The 5464-nt window shown below is 33.9% G+C and overlaps 1 long non-coding RNA gene across 2 annotated transcripts; it reads right to left on the minus strand.

The window, feature by feature from the left end:
* Positions 1-881: 881 nt before the first annotated feature.
* On the minus strand, positions 882-4650 carry LOC113326142. Of its 2 annotated transcripts, none has more exons than XR_003348329.1 (7): positions 4301-4650; positions 4137-4175; positions 3791-3921; positions 3027-3197; positions 2138-2236; positions 1378-1618; positions 882-1286 (listed from the first exon to the last, which is right to left on the minus strand). It is a non-coding gene; the product is annotated as an uncharacterized LOC113326142 (long non-coding RNA). The 2 variants fall into 2 exon arrangements; XR_003348328.1 differs by having other exon boundaries at positions 1378-1633.
* Positions 4651-5464: the final 814 nt, after the last annotated feature.

A 5464-nucleotide genomic window follows, 5' to 3' on the forward strand; every position in this document is an offset into this window, starting at 1 on the left:
AATGTAGAGATAACTTTAAGAGCAGACATAAGACAACATAGAAAAAAATCATTACATAAAGAAAATAAAAGAGAATCAAAATGTTGCAGTAGAAATGAACAGATGGTTCTCGGAAGGAGAAGACAGTATAACTTTAAGAGCAGACATAAGACAACATAGAATAGGTTCATTACACAAAGAAAATAAAAGAGAATCAAAAATGTTACAGTAGAAATGAACAGATGGTTCTCGGAAAGAGAAGACAGTTAAGTTGTCCTGTACTCACATGTTATATCTTCTACTCATTGCACGTATTGTTGTATGAATTTTTGAAGGAGGTAAACTGATCTATTTATGGATCCCCATTACGTAACTGCTGTGTAGTGGGGAACAAAAAAGGAAATTTTTTTGCTATTACCTGGGGACCATGAATCTCTTTAACTGCTGTGTCACTAGTCCAGAAGGGACTATAAATGACGAATGATGTCTGTTATAAAACATGGTTTATCACGGTTTTCATCTGTTATTCGAACCGTTATTTATTTGGTGTGACTCTTTATAAATTCGAACCGTTATTTATTTAGTGTGACTTTTTATAAATGACAAATTGAGAATGTTATTAAATATGACGAATAAAATTTGTGATTTAAAATCACATACTGAATCTGTTATTAACTATCACGCTTATTATATGTTAAATACAATAACAGTCGATATCTGTTATAATGGACGAATATTTATACAAATGAAAATACTAATTCAAATGGGAATGTTCCGTTATTTTCTTCCTAACGATTCAGATTTTCGTATTCAGATTTAGTTTTGGTGTCTCTGAAATTCATTTAGATTCATGTCGGTTTTCTGAAACTGATTTTGGAATCTACACCATTATGATTTCAAACTGAATCTAAAATTAACTTTATTAATCATTTTTTTCAAAGAAATTGAATCTCTGGATACAAATGGAAAGATAAATACTAGCAACCTTACATATCGAACTTTAAAACCGAGTTCAGTCTACCGTCACCCTGCCACTCTAATACCTTACATATCGAACATTAAAGCTGAATTCAGTCTACTGTTGCCCTGCCACTCTAATTTGGCCGCTCTTCGAGTTACATAAGCTTTTGACCACTTAATCATGTTATCACTTGAAACATCTCCAAGTACTCCATCTCTCTCGCATAACATCGCACTTACATCCATCAATCACGCAATCGTAATCTTCATTATTTTGCGACTTTGCTCTATCAACACTTGTAACTCAGAAAGCAAAGACCAAATGGGTGCTGCTGGATCCCAGTATCCTGTATAACAAGATACCATCTTAGTATAAGATATCATGATTTATATTATCTAATTTAAATATCACAGTTCAAAGGCTGAGAATAAAATTACCGGTTTTTATGTAACAAACACATGTGCACACAACACTTATGTCTATGTGTCATCCACATTTCCAAACTTGTATATATCTGATTGACATCACATTTCTATGTGGTTCTCACATATGTATGCAATGTGTGTGCAAGTTCACCTGCCGACAATTGGGAAATCTCATACCTTGTCCATGGTGCAGATTCCTGAACATTCTCTTGGGATAGTTCTGCTTCCCAATAGTTGTTAAACTTCTCATTTCCTGTTGCGCATATCACTACATTTGGCATTAGATAGGGTACTACTGACCATAATCAATTAAAACTCAATAGTAAGCCTAATGAAAAATGATTGAGCGTCCAAAAAAGAGTTCAAGTAGTGTTGGACACGAATGTTGACAAGCCAAAAATCAAGAAGGACATCCCTTGTTACACAGGATGTTGAACTACGTATACTTGAGAAAACAATACCTAACTAAATAGAGTGCTAACAAGCATAAACTGGAAGACCATGCAAATATGAGATGATGGTGGTGACGACGCAGTTGAGGCAATATACATGCATATTACAAATGCAGACGGGATTCATTGGACGCTACAGAATGTGGGAGTTTTTATGCAATCACTTGTGAAACTCGAGGAGCGTCCCATTCCAAAAATACTCAATTACAAGCACTCTTCAATGATAACATAAACAATTTGGCATTACTTTTTCAACTTTAGTTAGAATAAAGACCAAGTAATAGCATTGGCTTCATGAAACTTTTTGTAAACTCAGTTACCTGTAGAAAGCATAGCCACATAAATGGAGCATTAATAAGCCAACAAGGAAGCCAACACCTCAAGAAAATACTCATACAACATCTGCACCAGTAGTCCTCCTGAGAAAGATGAGAAACCAGGATCAAACACCTGCTAGAGTTTGATCTACATGCGTTAAGATGCCTATTCGGAGTTTTTGTGTTTCATATTGCCAGTGAATAAATGTAGTTCACATGACTATCACCCAATCAGATAACGTCTCAATAATATAAGAGAAGAGACTTTGTTGACTTTGATGTATATTGACATGTGCCATGTCTTATGAAGACAAAAAAAAGCACACATACGCAAGTTAATTAGGCACAAACTGTAAATCCAAACTTAAGGCCAGTCATACTTCATGTCATGGACAAAATTTTGATTCTCCCAACACAGACTAGAACTGATTCCAATTTTGTCCAATTTACATGGTGTTATTAAGATTGGTATAACAGGGTAAAGTAGCCTGAGTTCAGTGGTTGCATACTCTTAATAAGTAAATCAAGCCGACATGCACAAATATCCAACAGAAAATTACTTCTCAATATAAGAATTACAGGAAAATATCTTATTTAAAGAGTAAAACAACCTTCAGACAGAACCAAATATGAGGAGGATGGACAAGATAAGTATTCATTATTCTTAGATTATTGAGAAACAAAGTGGTATTGTAGTTCAATTCACATTTCCTAACAGACTTCTGGTGCCCAACAGAAAAAGAGGATTGCGAGATAGTCCCACTACAGTTTTTATAGTATTCCCACTAAAGATTCCGGTAACAGAATTACCAACTTCCTATACTATTAGTATTTATATATCAGCAGTATCCTGCTACAGCTACACTGCTCTACTTCACAAAAAGGGACTTACCAGGAAGTGATTCAAGTCACATCATTTCTGATCGGAGCCAGCTTCAACTGATTCGATTACATAGCAGCCTCCGGACCATCGCTCATGTTACTCTGTTGACTCCATCAGGGACCAGTTTCCTGAGAGAGCCATAGACATCATCATCCCACCAAGCTCCGCAGGATTTTCAGGCTGCATCAGAACAGAAATGATGACATGAGATAAATGTATAACAAGACCGGGTCCGCTAATACCTAGAAGAAGAAAAACAGCAGTCGCGGTGAAGCCGCTAGAGATTAAAGTTGCATTATAATCAATCTAAATCAAGATTAAAAACCACATTTACAAAAAGCCATTGGACTTGGTACTTTCTCATTACAATCAAGATACCAAGTTCCAACTCTGTTTTCTATCAAATGAAGCAATGCTACTGTGATACTAGTTAATCTACCAATCCTTAACAATATTAATCCATACATAATAGCTAGCAATTAACAAACTGAAATTGAAAAATAAAAAGGTTTAAAATAATGGTAACCAATCATGTTCCACTATGATAACACGATTACTAAACAAAGAACTAAAATGAGCATATATAAAGCAAATGAGCACATAATAAAAAGTAACCACATTACCTAGAAAAAAACTAGGCACACTAAATGGAGACACCAAGAACACGAGACTGGGATCAGTTAAACATCAAAATGAAAATTTCCCTAAACTTTATAAACAAAATGAAACATGGAAGACATGAACCCTTGTATTTTTAGAGTTTGCTTTCTTACCTGTTGTACCAGAAACACCACCACACCACAAATAGAAAGTTGCATGAGCACTAGAGTCCTAGACCATCCACTTCCATAAACAGCCATTATACCTAAATCAAGCTATCGATAATGCTAATACCAAATGAAACCTAAGCACCAACAAAACTGTCAGAATAAACAAGAGAAAAGGAAATGCTATTGTAATGTAGCCGTAACCTTAAACCTATAGGATCTTTAAAACTACACCCAAAAAAAAAAATAGTGCATGAACGAAAAAAAAGAAGATTGAAACCTAAACAAGACAAGTTAGCTAATTACAGATCTGGTACTTATAAACAGTAATTGAAAAGAGACAAGTTTTTACCTTGTAAGAGTCATGACACCATCAATTACCAATAAACACCTGCAAACATCAAAACCCTTTGAAGTATTAATAAGATTTAAACAACATCTAGGGCTTAAATGTTTAGTGAAGAAATTAATAATAATAAAGAATAAATGGGAAATTGAAGGCTCGAAGATTATTACCTTCTACTTTTATAAGGAAAAATCAAAATGAAAGTAGGGTTTCAGATGGTAAAACTAAAATTGGGTTCCTTATACGGCTAAATCTGAACAACTATGGGTTGAGAAGATAATAAAACAGGTACAATTGTGTGTGTGATTTGAGGAATTCGGGGTTAGGTTTTGGTAAAATTCAGTCATATAAACTCTGAAGAGGAAGATAACTCAACAATTCTCTCTTCAATTTTTGTATGACTGAATAATACGATTGGAAAACAAACAAATGAAATAAAGAAACTACTTTTGGGGAAAATCTGCCAAAGATTCGCTCATAATCGAGTATAAGAGAAGAAGAGGAAGAAGAACAAAGAGTGAGGCGCAGTTAGGTTAGACTTTAGAGAATAAGGAAGAAGAGCGAGAGATAAAGATGGGTGTCAAAAGTCTTAGAGCCTCTTTGGTACAGTTTTCAAAAGCAGTTTCCAAAAATAGTTTTCCACTGTTTTAAAAACATACTCTTTTTTCCTTGTTTTTATTTTCTAAAAATTATTTGGTAAACTGTTTTTCAAAACAAGGAAAATCAAATAAATCGTATCAAATGTAAAGATTCGTCTAAGAGATAGTGATATTATCCATGACTCACTTGCAGTCATTCCCCCGATCTCTTACTTTATTTTGAATAGAAAAAGAAAACCAAGAAAAAAAAAAAGAAAAAACCCAAAAAACAATAATTTGTTGTTTTCACTTTTTTGTTTTCAGAAACAGAAAACAGATAGAAAACATTTTCTGAAAATGTCTCTACCAAACGCGTTTTCTCCTGTTTTTTGTTTTCTCTGTTTTTAAAAACAGAAAACTGTTTTTGAAAACTATACCAAACAGGCTCTTAGATTATGGCAAACATGCCGGTGGCTATAGAAACATGTATAAATTAGCTGGTCATTTTTTGGTACGCAATAGAAAATTGGGCGTACATAAATCTAGCTTTTTTGTCGGACATATTCCGTTATTTAGTTTCTCGTCATTAAATCACACACTTAATAAATTATCACGTTCTAGAATAACAGTTATTTTGCGTTAAATGAAGGGCCTCACCATTTTCATATTATATGACGAAATTTGTTTGTAAAATTCTAATCACACAATTAATTTGTCATTTAAAAGCGTGATTAATAGTCCTTTCTGGACTACTGT

The sequence above is a fragment of the Papaver somniferum genome, unplaced genomic scaffold, assembly GCF_003573695.1.
Source record: "Papaver somniferum cultivar HN1 unplaced genomic scaffold, ASM357369v1 unplaced-scaffold_10, whole genome shotgun sequence".
Classification (NCBI taxonomy): Eukaryota; Viridiplantae; Streptophyta; class Magnoliopsida; order Ranunculales; family Papaveraceae; genus Papaver; species Papaver somniferum.